We start from the raw sequence: 13995 nt of genomic DNA, 5'->3' as shown, positions 1-13995 counted from the left end.
TTGCCTTTTCCGGTTCGGGTGGCCGTTGTGCATTTCCACATCATCTGGGTTTTACCCGGGTTCAGTCTTTCCCTCGGTGCCCCGCCCACCCCTGCCCTTGAGAAACCCTCCCCCACGCTCTCGACCTGTCCCCCAGCCTCCAATCTGCCCGTTTTGACAGCAGTGACCCTAAGCATCAGCCTTTCCTTGCGGCGACTCATCAGTTTCTTCGTCAGGCTCCTCCATCCGTGGCAGGTGAGACCTCCAGTCCCTGCCCGACACCCGCAGGGGCTCCTTCCAGCCCCCTGCTGGGAAGCGGTTGTCCTAGCGAAGGAGGCGCGCGCAGGCGGGGAGAGCCGCTCCGGGCAGCCCAGGGGGGCGGGCGGCGGCTAGGTGGCCCTGCTCGGCAACCCCCCTCCTCCTCCCCTCCGCCACCTCCAGAGCAAACGCGGAGGGGTGTGGGGATTGTCGCCGTCGGTCACTCTCCGATCCCTGTCTAGCACATCCCCCACATTGGCTCTCCGCCCCTGGCGTCACTTGGTTGTGCAGCTCGGACTGTGTTGCTTAGCAACGAAATAACAAACAAGGTAAATCGAACCTCCACTGAATCTGCGCGAAAGCCTCGTTCAAGGAGACGCGTCGTCAGGGCTGCAGCGCCAAGGCGGGGGTGGGGCTAGACATTTTTAAAGATAGGATTAACACATAGAGTAAAAAGTGGGCAAAGCCTAAGTGTACATCTTGATAACTTGTGTCCAACACCCAGAACAGGATGTAGAGTACTTCCAGGACTGCGCAGAATGCCCTTGCCCTTCCCGCTCAGTACCCGCCCCCCAGGTACAGGAATGGGACTTCCATCACCCACAGTTTTTTCCGCTTTTGAACTTCAGATGGATGGGATGAGACAGGGTGGACCATTGGACTCCGACTTGTTCCGTTCATCATGGTGTCAGTGAGAGTTCCCCGTTGTATGTAGCTGGAGGAGTCAGATTCCCTCTGTTCCCAGCAACAGAACTGTTAGGGCTTTAAACTTCTTCTGCTTCCTGGTTTCTCTGCCTCACCTTTGCCACTGGAGCTCCTGATGGATATCCATTCGAGCCCAGCCGAAGCTCCCCAAGGGTCTTTACCTATTGGCTCATCTCCGCAAGTGGCTGGGGCTGCCCTAGCCTCCGTTCCAAGGACTCCTGGCCAGTTTTTTCCCCATTGGTCCGTTGGCTAAGACCTTACATCCCTTTTTCTGGCGCCACCTGAATTAGGGTGTCACAGAGCCCAGGTGGCCAAGACAGTCGTAGGCATGAGAATCTTGTTCCCTCCAGACCATTTCATTCCTTTCCAGTTAGTTCAAGTTCTAATTTTTTAAACTGCTTATTTTGAAGTACATTTACAGAAAAGTTGCAATGATGGTACGGATTCTCTCTACATTTCACCCACAATTCCCAAATGTTAATATTTTGCACATTTGCTTTACCATTCTTTCTCTCCATGATGTAGGAAAGATGTTAGGGTTCAAAGCCAACAGCCAAGAAAGAATCCTTGAGACGTCTTTGGTGCAGAAAGGATTTTATTAAAGCACAGGTACAGGACCCGTGGGCAGAAAGAGCTGCCCTGAGGTCATGAGGAGTGGCCCCTTATAGACTTTCAAGTAGGGAAGAGGTTAGGGTAAGTCTCTCAGGAATTTTGGAAACAAGGTTTCCAGAACCTTGAGGGAGTTAGCTATCTGGAAAAGGTCATTTATTGCTGTCTAATAAAGCCTTAGTCATGAGACCCTTCAGATGTATATCGGTGGGTCATATGCTTGGGAGATGATTGCCAACATGTATCTTGGGGGGGTTAGATATAAGAAATTTCTAAAGGAATTTTTATATGTTAAATTAGACTCACAGGATCCTGGGGGTCGGGCTGGGGTTACCTTTTGCCCTTAGCAGAGTATCAACATTGAGGCAGTTGAGTCCCTAGAGGAATGTCACTCTGCCTATTTCAAGGACTTGTCAGTGGGCTGCAGGGAGTAAGGAAATTTACATTTTTCTCCTGTCTTTGTTTCCCACATCATCCATATACGAATAATTTGTGTACATTAATTTTTCTAAACTGCTGGAGAAGATATTGTAGACATTGTGCCTCATTGCCCCTAAATACTTCACTATATGTTTCTATTTTTTTTTAAAGGACATTTTCATACATATCCATGGTACATTTATCAAAATGAGGAAAGCAGCCCCCGGATGGTTCAGTCAGTTAAGCCTTGGCTCTTGATTTCAGCTCAGTTCATGAACTCAGGGTCGTGAGATTGAGCCCCATGTCTGGCTCCACGCTTTGTAGGGGGGGTCTCCTTGGGATTCTCTCTCCTCTTCTGCCCCTTGCATGCCCACACACACTTTCTTTCTAGATAAAAAAAATCTTGGGACACCAAGGGTGGCTCAGTCGGTTAAGTGTCTGCCTTCAGCTAAAGTCATGATCCCAGGGTCCTGGGATCAAGTCCCACATCAGACTCCTTGCTCAATGGGGAAACAGCTTCTCCCTCTGCCCACTCCTCCCCCTGTCTGTGTGCTCTCTTTCTCTCTCTGACAAATAAATAAATTAAAAAAACCTTTTAAAAACTTTTTATAAACAAATAAATAAATAAAATCTTTTTTTAAAAATGAGGAAATTAACATTGGCATACCCGTATTATATAACTACAAACCTTATGAAAATTCTGCCAGTCAGCTACTGATGGGTGTGTGCGTGAAAGGCGCAGGATTTTTCAAATTATTCTTTATTATGGTAAAATACATATTGCATGAGATTTAGCATTTTAACCTTAACTTAAAAATATTCTCTATAATTTTTAAAGTTTTTATTTTCATTCCAGTTAGTTAACATGCAGCATTATACTAGTTTCAGGTGTGCGATAAAGTGACACTTCCATACGTCACCCAGTGCTCATCACGACAAGTGCCCTCCTTCATCCCCGTCACCTTTTCCCCCACTTCCCCAACCTTTCCCCTCTGGTAACCATCGGTTTGTTCTCCTTAGCTAAGAGTCTGTTACTTGGTTTTCTTCTTTCTCTTTTTTTTCCCTTTGCTCATTTGTTTTGTTTCTTAAATTCCACATATGAGTGAAATCATACCATATTTGTCTTTCTCTGACTGATTTATTTTGCCTAGCATTATACCGTTATACTCACTAGCTCCATCCATGTGGTTACTAATGGCAGGATTTCACTCTTTCTTATGGCTGAATTATATATATATATAATTTCCACATCTTTAGCCATTCGTCAACTGATGGATGTCTGGGCTGCTTCCATATCTTGGCTATTGTAAATAATGCTGCTGTAAACATAGGAATTACGTTTAATTCCTATGCTGTAAACATAGGAATTCCCTTTGAATTAGTGTTTTTGTATTCTTTGGGTAAATACCCAGTAGTCTGATTAATGGATGGTAAGGTAGTTCTATTTTTAACCTCCATACTGTTTCCACAATGCCTGTACCAGTTTGCATTCCCACCAACAGCATACAAGTGTTCCTTTTCCTCCACCTCCTCGCCAACACCTGTTGTCCATTATCACGATTTTTAAGTATACAATCCGTGGCATTAAACTCATTCACAGTGTTGTGCAGCCATTACCACTGTCTTCATCCATGTGAGCTGCCGTGATAAAAATACGGTAGACCAGGTGGCCTACAAACACAGACATTTACTTCTCACAGGTCTAGAGGCTGCAAGTCCAAGATCAAGGTGCCGACAAGTCAGGTGCCTGGCGAGGATGCTTCCTGGTTCATAGATGGCGGTCTCTCATCGTGTCCTCACATGGCAGAAGGGGCAAGGGAGCTCTCTGGGGTCTCTCTTAGAAGAATACTAATCTCGTTCGCAAAGGCTCTACCCTCATGACCTACTCTCCTCTCAAAGGGTCTACCTCCAAACACCATCACATTGGGGATGACGTTTCACTTTATGAATTTGGGGGAGCTGCAAACATTCAGTCTATAGGAAACACCATCGACATGCACACCATCTATCACATCATCTCAACCTTGTACTCACTGAACAGTAACCCCCCTCCCACCTCCTCAGCCCCTGGAAACCACCATCTCTTCTATTTCTGAATTTGACAACTCTGAGTACTTCACAAAAGTGGAATCCCCCAATATTTGTCCTTTTTGACTGGATTATTTCATTTGGCATAAGGTTAAGATCCTCAAGATTCATCCACGTTGTAGCCTGACTAATGTCCTTTGAAAAGAAAGGGGGGAAGATACCATTTTTCCCAGTCCAGGATCCAGCGTCAAATCCACAGGGCAGCTAAGTGTCATGCCTCTTTAGTCCCTTCTAATAAGGAATGATTTCTTAATCTTTCTTTGTTATTCATGACATGGGCATTTTTATAGGATATAGGCCAGTTATTTTGTAGAAATACTTTTCAATCTGATTTGTTTGCTAGCCCCTCACAAACTGAGGTTATGAATTTTTGGCAGGAGCAGCACCAAAATGACAGGGACCCTCAGTGGTATTGTATCAGAGGCTCACGTTGTCCATTTGTTCCATTACCAGTGACACTAATTTTGATCCCTTGGCCAAGGGGGCTGCCAGGTTTCTCCACTGGAAAGTTGTTACTTTTCCTTTTACGGTTCGTATCCTGTGAGGAGAGAGTAAGACCGTACACAGATCCCATTTCTCACTAAACTTTCACCCACTACTTCAGCATCCACTGGTGATTCTCTCTGACACAATTAATGCTCTGATGGCAAATGGTATGTTGACTTCCATTACTCCTTTGACACTTACTAGTTGATATTCCACCATAAGAAGAATTTTCTCTTCTCCCCAATTATTTTTTCATTTAATTACATCTGTCAGCATTTGTGGATTTTTACTTTACACTGTGATTGGGATGGATAAAATAAGAATGGTCATAATTCAATACTATCAGTATTGTTGGTCCAATTATCCCAGATTTGTCGAAAGGGAGTTCCTCCAAGCTAACTTTCTTGGGTTCTTTGGCTAAGTTCCTATCATTCTTTGAGCACTTCCTTGCTGTCTCGCAGAATGGTACCATCTGGTTTCATTTGTATTTTTCCTATCTGAGCCCTGAAATTAGCCATTTATCCAAAGAGCTCCGGCTTCTGTGAGGGGAGAATGATATCGAGAAGCCCAGATCTGGGCATCGGGCGAGCTTGGAGACCCTCCTGGCCGGTGGAATGACTGAGGCATCTTCACCTGGACAGGCCAGCATGAGCTCCACGACACTTTCGTTCTTCGCGAGTGCCTTCACGTACCAGTTCTTGTCCTCCGTTGACTGCTAAATTATAGATATTGAAAATTATTATTTTATTCTGGGCGGTGGATCACAACTGATTTATTTTCTTTTTAAAAATGTATGTATTGGGGCGCCTGGGTGGCTCAGTGGGTTAAAGCCTCTGCCTTCGGTTCAGGTCATGATCCCAGGGTCCTGGGATCGAGCCCCGCATCGGGCTCTCTGCTCGGCAGGGAGCCTGCTTCCTCCTCTCTCTCTGCCTGCCTCTCTGCCTACTTGTGATCTCTGTCTGTCAAATAAATAAATAAAATCTTTAAAAAAAATGTATATATTTATGCATTACTTTCCTGTGCTGCTATAACAAATTATCACCAACTTAGTAATTTAAAACAGAAGCATTTATTGTCTTATACTCAGAGGTCAGAAGTGCGAGATGGGCTTCACTACCCTGTCCTGGAATCAGGGTGTTTGCAGGACTGAGTTCTTTCTGGGGGCTCAAGGCAAAACTCTTTTCTTGCCTTTTTCCACCTTCCAGAAGCTGCCCGCATTCAGCAACTCGCATCCCTTCCCCCATCTCCAAAGCTAGCAATTGCTTTGCTGGGACCTTGGTTTCTGCGGTTATAGCTCCTTATTTTGACCCTGCTCCTCCTGTCCTCTCTCCCCTGTGACCACACTGGGCCCACCCAGGTAATCCCTGATAATCTCCCACCTTCAGAGCCTCAACCTAATCACACATGCAAAGCCCCCCACGATGCGGGGCCATGTGTGCCATAGAACATATTTACAGGTTCTAGGGATTAGGGGGCGGACATCTGGGGAGGGCCAGGACACCAGGATAATGTATTTGATATACTCTTAAATAACGAACATGAAATATGTTGGTAATAAGAGAAACAGTTATAAGAAAGAAGGCCCAGATGGACAGACGCCCTCTTGCTCCCCAATGGGACTCTTGCTGGCAGCGGCCACCCCTGCCCTTTGGCTGGAGGACAGCCGAGGTATCGACTTGTGACAAGGTGGTCTGAGCCAGCCTCAAAGTCAAAGCCCCAAGCGAATGGCTCCACACTCAGTAGAGGCTCTTCTTCTAGCCTCCAGCTCCCAGGGGCTCTCTTCCTTTGTCGCTGAGATTCCCGCAGAGGGCGCGCATTTTAGAGGGGACACACGGAGGCACGTCTACACCGCCACCATCCATCAGCTCCCCTCGGCTTCTTTCCTCCGCACGGGGCCTGCTGGGCCCGGCCCACACAGCGCCCACCCGGCTGGGCAGGGGTCCCCTGTGTCCCTGGCGCGCCCTCGCCTCCCACACTGGCTCTTGGCCCCCCTGTCTGCTTTCCCGAATTCCCACTGCGAGGACATTTGTATTTATTTTTTCTCCCCTAATACAAATATTGCTGTTTTCCAAACCTCCCGCCCCCTGCTGTGTCTTTGATTCTGAACCAGGTCTTTCTCCGGGTGGGGACAGATTCCGCTAACTCTGCACCTGTATTCCTGCTCTCCTTCTCCTCCCCACTCCGCCCCCCACCTCCAATCTCTCGGGTGGGCCTTAGGAGGCATCGCACCTACCCAAGAACACCAACCCTCTCGGTCCCGGGTGGTGCCCGCAGCTCCAACCCCCCCCAGCCCCCCGTGGCCTGAGGTTGGCAGGAACCAGAAGGGACATGATCCACATGCCTGATGGCTTAGCGGCGGGTGGCCGCTACCCAAGCCCCCTGAAAACTCTCCTCCGGGCTCCCCCCACCCCCGGGAGTTTGGTTAAGGTTGGGTCGGGGTCTCTGGGGAGGCTGGGTGCACCTGACACGGAACAGCTCCCTCAGAGTCCGGTGTCACCCTTTTCCCAGAGCACAGCCCCTGGGGGCTGGGCAGGCACAGCCTTGGCCTGGGACCATCCTGGCACGCGTGCACACCTGCAGGGGGGCCTCGCGGGCAGGTGGGGGGGCTTCCTCCTGCACCTGCAGTAGCGGCTTCTCACCTACCCTCTGTCTGCTCTAACAACCCACCCCACCCGAGGGGGGAAGAAAAGGGAGAGCGGAGGCTTGAAGAGAAGTTAACGGAGGCCAAGAGCCAGATCTTTGGAAAGAGATTCTTTTCTTGCGCTTAGAACAGATGTGACATACAATATCTGGGCCTCCAAGGCCTAGAATATCCCTTGACAGGTTCCCAGGACAATTCTTTTCCTCCCCATTTGACCTCTTTATCTGAGGTGTAACTCCCACGTACCAGTCATCCCTTCCAGATGTGCAAGTCAGGTTTGATAGTCCCTGAGCTGAGCAGTCACCCCCGCGACCCGCTCCAGAACGTTTTCCTCTCGGTAATCAGAAACCTGCACCCATCAGCAGTCACTCCATTCCTCCTCACCCACCAGTCCCTGGCAAACACTAATCTATCCCTCCCTCCCTCCCTTCCTTCTTTTCTTCCTTCCTCCCTTCCTTCCTTTCTTACGATTTATTTGCCAGAGAGTGAGAGCGAGCACAAGCAGGGGGAGCGGCAGGCTGAGGGAGTACCCGGGGCTCGATCCCAGGACCCCGGTATCATGACCTGAGTCGAAGGCAGATGCTTCACCGACTGAGCCACCCAGACTTCCCCAAACTCTAATCTTTCGATACACCTTCTATGGAAAGATTAGAGTCAAATAGATTTTACTCCTCTGGACATTCCCTATAAATGAAATCATGGGATCTGTGGTCTTTGTGTCTGGTATCTTCCACTTAGCATAATGTTTTCAAGGTTTATCCATATTGTAATACGTGCCAGCACTTTTATTCCTTCTTACAGCCGGATGATAGTCCGCTGAGTGGATGGAGCACAGTTTATCCCTCCATTCGTTAGCTGGTGGGCATTTGGGTTGTTTCCTTTTTGCTGTTATGAATAATGCTGCAGTGAACATTTTTGTCTTGATTTTGGTGTGGACATAGGTCTTCAATTCCCTCGGCTCTATACCTGGGAGTGGAATTGGTGGGTTATATGGTAACTTTACCATCTCAAAGAACCATCAGAAACCTATTTTTAGGTGTTTTTTTTTTTTGGGAAAAGGAAGATGCGGCCAGTTCAAAAAACAGTTGAATAGATCTACAACAGGGATGGGTAAATCACCTCCCACATGTTGACAGAGAACCTTCTCTGCAGAAAGCCCTCTGCATGGAGACCTATGAGAGGAATAGTTCACTGTATAGTGTGGAATGAGACAGAGCTCAGGGAGGGCAGGATCCAGTGATGACATCCTCCTCCTGGACATCCCAGCTCCCAGGTGTCACCCATCACAGGGACTGAAACACATGGCGAGCAGAAATCCCACGGGCAAGGCCCGCAGTGAGCGGTTAGGGCGAGGGTTCTGCTGAGGTCGTGGGGAAGAGTGCAGTCTTACAGCTGAAAAAATATTTGCCTCCACCTCCAAGAGAGTTTGCAGCAGGGAGAAGAGAACAGCATGGATTAAAGCCCAGCGGTGTGACAGTGCCTGATGCCCTTGGACCTGGAGAAAGGAGGATAGGAGTCAGAGGGGAGGGGTCCATGGAAGTAAACCGAAGCCCGACATCAACACCACCAGGCTAAGGAGTTTGACCTTGAACCTTTAGGTTCTGGGATCTGTCCCAGGACTTGGGGCTGTGCAGGGTGGTCAGCTTGTTCTGGAGCCATGCCCTTGGAGGAGGGGAGGGAGGGAGTCCTGAGGATGGGGATCTGGGCAGAGGCTCCATGGGGAGCGAGAGACCAGGAGAACCGGGGAGTGAGGTGGGGATAGGGAGGAAGAGGCCAGTGAAGGACGTCCCCAGGACTGCATGAAAGGTGGGAGGTGTGGGGGAGAGGGAGAGCTGCCTGAGTCATAAACACTTTGGTTTTTCTAGAAAGAATGACTGACATTACACCCCTGGGCACACAGAGCTGCTCAATCCTTTAACCACTTGTTGCACGCAGTCGAGTTCCCACAGGAAGACAGCTTCACATGGAAACTCGGAATTTTGAGAGAGGCTTGCAGATTCTTTTGGTTTGGGACAAAGCCTTCACTATCTGTCTCCATCAGGTGGGGATGTGAGTGCCCATCCTATAATGGCGCCCATTACGTGGATGGCCCCATTCGTGGCACACACCACCCAATGCCAGGCCCAGCCCCACACTACAACCCCCTCCAGATTCCTTCTCATGGGCATGTAAGGCCCACCCCAGGGCAGCAGAAGCATGAAAAGGAAATTCTTAACTCCAGAGTCACATTTTTTCCTCCTCATTTTCTTGTTTTTCTGTTTTGGGGCTTCTTCTCCCTACTTCCCTGATCTTCCGGAAGAATCTGGAACACTCCAGCTGCCCAGTGTTCTCTGCAGGATCTGTGTCTGCAGGAGCTGGTGTCATTTCTTCCCCAGCAAGAAGGCTCAGGCACAGGCTGGCGCAGCCTGGGGATTGCAAAAGTGCCCTTGACTCAAGGTGTCAGAGGAAAAATCAATCCCTAAGGCAGGATGGAGGTCAAAAATCCAGGCTGGGAGCAACACAGGGGCAAGCCAGAACGTTTGGAGGATGCCAACTCCCTGACTTTGATTTATACTCCTTTTCTTACCCTGGGGCGTCAAGGACGGCCAGCATGGAGGCTTTCAAATGGGAAAGAGCATGAGGAATTCGGTGAAGCTGAGTAATTGGGACAGGTGTCTGGGCAGTTTCCTGACCTTGATATTTGTGCATGATACTTTTCCCCCAGGGAATTCCTGGAATTAGCCCAGACTACAGAGGTGGCCAGGTGTCACTGTGGCTCTGGTACCCATGTGAGCATCACTCCTTATTGCCGGAAAGGTGACAGGTTTGGCAGCCTGTGGTGACAGAAGGCTAAGTCTGAACCGCACACACAAGGATTATCCTGGTTTTCCTCTGTGCCTCTGCTCCAGAGACCTCCCAGCACTCTGGCTCTGGTGGATATTTCTGTGCTTTCATCCTTTTGGGAATTGGATCCTTTCATAATTCTACAACATTGTGAAATGTTTAGACATTAGGACACCTAGGGGAGTTGACAAACGATTAAATAATAACAGCGCATTTTAAAATAGCTAATGGGTTCCATGTTACTCTTCTGTTAGTTGATGGTTAAAATCTTCATAAAAACCACAGGGTCAGATTTCTCTGAATCGTCTGTAAGTGGTTTCCGATGGTTTTCAAATAAGGATTAACTACATCAAAGCTGGAATGAACTTGAGCTTCTAATCCAAAATATATCTTTAGCTTAACTTCATTCAGTTTCAGATCTAAGAGCTAATTTAATTAATATTTACATGAGCTTTAAACATCATTAACAGTGGAGTTGTACATTGTTATTGTCACTGTCCCCCGATGGATAGTGTCCCTGTGCCCTTTCTACTTTGCAATGTGACTTTGTTGTACCTCCTTAAATCAAGCAGTAAGATTCATTTCTCCAACCTCGGGCTGGCCTGGTGACTTGCTTTGACCAAAAGAATGCAGCAAAAATGACACAGGGCATCCGATAAGACTAGGCCTTAAGGGACATTGTAAATTCTCTTGTCAATCTCTCGGAACACTCGGAGTCCCTGTGGAGAGCAAAGGCGAGCTGACTGCTGTACAGAGGCCCCAGGCATGGGAATGAAACCCCCTTAGATCTCCGCCTCAGCTTTTCAGCCAGCTGTCTGAACCCAGGGGTGGCCAGCAGAAACTTGAGAAACCATATATTTCTTTGCTGAAGTCACTAAATTTTAATAATGTTTGTTATGCAACGAGAGATAATGAATACAGGGGCGCCTGGGTTGCTCAGTGCTTTAAGGTCTCTGTCTTCTGCTCAGGACATGATCCTGGGGTCCTGGGATCGAGACCCACGTCGGGCTCTCTGCTCGGCAGGGAGCCTGCTTCCCTTCCTCTCTCTTTGCCTGCCTCTCTGCCTACTTGTGATCTCTGTCTGTCAAATAAATAAATAAAATCTTAAAAAAAAAAAGATAACTAATACAAACGGGACTGTAAATGGTGTTAGGACGGTGTCCTTTTTCTATGAAAACTGATGTCATCCCTAAAAACAAATAAAGTTTCCCACTTTCCAGAACAGTAACGGTAGGATTTCTTCCTTAGAAAAAAAGGAAGCAGGGTTGTTTAAGAACATCTGTGAATTTAGATTTAAATGTCAAAATATAATAATGCTTACCCATGAAAAAAAGAAAACTGAGTGGTTTCATTATTTAAAGTAAGAGCTAGTTCAGGGAGGCAGAGAAAAAGAAATTGCTAAATGGGTCCTGTGATTGCTGGAAAATTGCCATTTTCTCCTTACTGGTGTGTTTGCTTGCTTTGTACTCAAAGGAGTTGGAACTGACCATCCTTTACACTTGGCTTTGAATTAGCAAAATCGTGCTCTCCCTTTCTGCCCCTTTTCCATGCTGACCCTTCCTTCCTAGTAGCTCTCCCCACACTAATAGACTATAAGCTCATCCATGCACATTTTTGGGTGTCTGAATAATTTGCCCCTTTTTATATTGAGTAACTTTCTACTGCATAGATATATCGCTGATTATTCACCGACTTGCTCACTGAAACACGTTTGGGTTTTTCTTGTTTGGAGCGATTATGAGTTGAGCTGCTGCACATGTCTCTTTATTGTATTTATTTAATTATTTAAAAAGTTTATTTATCTATTTTATTTTAGAGAGAGAGTGCTCAGGAGCGGGCGGAGGGGCAGAGGAGAGGGAGAGAGAGAATCTTAAGCAGGCACCACGCCCAGCGCAGAGCCTCATATGCGGCTGGATCCCACAAGCCCATGACCATGACACCAACAAAGAGTTGGGGGTGCTCGACCGACTGAGCCACCCTGGTGCCCCTCTGCAACCACAAATTTTATTTAATTTTATTTCAGTGCCAGTACAGCTAACACCCAGCATTATATTAGTTTTAGGTGGGTCCAGTGATTCCGCAGATACCTACGTCACTCGGCGTTCATCGGAGTAAGTGTCCTCTCACGCCCCTTCACCTATTTCACCCATCCCCCCACTCACCTCTCCTCTGGTAACCATCAGTTTGCTCTCCATGGCTAAGAGTATGTTTTTGGGTTTATCTCTCTCTGTGTTTTTCTTTTTCTCTGTTCATTTGTCCTGTTTCGCAAATTCCACATAGGCATGAAATCGTATGGTATTTGTCTTTCTCTGACTTATTCCACTAAGGGAGCTACTCTGTAGCTCCATCCACATTGTTGCACATAGCCAGCCCAAATTCCGAGGACCCAAGGCCAAGCAAGATCAAGTTCACATAATGGATACAAACACAGTGACATGACCGTTTGGAACGGGTTGACTTTACACGTGATCAGAAGATAGGAGAGATAGAAATACATTTTTTTAAAAAATTTGATGCACTTTGATTGGGCCTAAAAAATATTTGATGTTGGCAGCCAGAAATGGACAAGGGATGGCCCCAATTTGTTGATTTGAGGGTTTGGGCATTCTTGAGGGTAGTTTTGGGGGGCAGAAAGAACTGTGCAGGTGTTCACTTTGGTTCTATATTTTAATTTTCAATATATGAAGTTTCCAAATCCTAAATCATTCTTCTTTCATTATTAAAGCTTAAGTTACAGATCTCATTTTTCTTATATTTCTAGCAAATTTGAGGCATCAGTTTAAGTAGATCTTTGGATGATACTTGCTCCCATTTACTAATTTAATTAATTAGCCCTCCTCAAACCTTTTTTTTTTTTAGTGTAAGTGAGTATAAAGGTTATTATAACTGGAATACAATTGAAATCAGAATTATCTTTCTATGGTAAATCTAAAATTCACAAATGGTGGGGAAAAGACAAACTTCATAAAAAGAAAAACATTAAGCTTTTTTCTGAACTCAAAGCTAAAGCATTAGTTGTGACTCACACTTTTGTAATAACACCCTTAAAATGTTTTTATACATGTGTCGTTTCAGCCTTACTGGAATTCTGTAATAACAGCCAAAATATCGCCAGCCCCGAGCTTCCAGTTCAAGGCATCATTACTCCTCTTGTGATGAGTGAGTGAACAGAAAGGACATGCGATGTCTGTGTCTGCTCCCATGTGCCTCTCCAGCCTAAGAGGACATAATTTTCTGGCTTCTTTAAGTTAATCAAATATGCTATACACCTAAACTCATTGAGCCTTTGAACACATGGCTTTTTTCTCATCAAATGCTCAGTTTTTTTCTCTTTGGCTACCTTATTACCATTCATTTTTTAAAGTTTAACATGTATAGTAAGAAGGCTTGATTTACATACACTGGGAAATGATCACCACGATAGGTTTTGTGAACATCCTTCACCTCATGTACATAGAACAAAAAGAAGAGGGAAAAAATGTCTCCTGTGGGGAGAACTCTGAAGATCTACCCTCCTATCTTTCCTGCATACCCGAGGCCAGGGTGAGCTGAAGACCTCAGGTTATACATGACATCCCTAGCACTTGTTTCTCTGAAAACTAGAAGGTCATGCCTTCAATCCCCTCTCCTCTCACCCACCCTCAGATCTTTTTAGCTGTATTGTAAAATGTCATATAACTGATTTCCTCTTATGGTGCTTTTGTTATTTGGATTAACAATAAAAAAACCTCTTGGGGTGTCTGGTTGGTGTGGTTGACAGAGTGTGTGACTCTCGATCTCGGGGCTGTGAGTTTGAGCCCCACAGCAGGTGTAGAGATTACTTAAAAGTAAAAGAAATGTATTTTTATTTTTTATAGTATTTTTAAAATTAACGTATAATGTAGTGTTTGCCCTAGGGGTTACAGATCTGTGTATCGTCAGGATTACACACTTCACAGCACTCACCATAGCACATACCCTCCCCAGTGTCCATAACCCAATTTTTA

General features: G+C 46.5%; 1 long non-coding RNA gene across 1 annotated transcript; it reads left to right on the top strand.

The window, feature by feature from the left end:
* Positions 1-51: 51 nt before the first annotated feature.
* Positions 52-13676, top strand: LOC125100909 (uncharacterized). The gene is made up of 4 exons (XR_007127692.1): positions 52-234; positions 480-566; positions 13085-13168; positions 13434-13676. It is a non-coding gene; the product is annotated as an uncharacterized LOC125100909 (long non-coding RNA).
* Positions 13677-13995: the final 319 nt, after the last annotated feature.

The sequence above is a fragment of the Lutra lutra genome, chromosome 5 (assembly GCF_902655055.1).
Source record: "Lutra lutra chromosome 5, mLutLut1.2, whole genome shotgun sequence".
Lineage (NCBI taxonomy): Eukaryota > Metazoa > Chordata > Mammalia > Carnivora > Mustelidae > Lutra > Lutra lutra.
The sequence above is the reverse complement of the archived record's forward strand: the minus strand, read 5'-3'. Positions and strand labels throughout refer to the sequence as shown.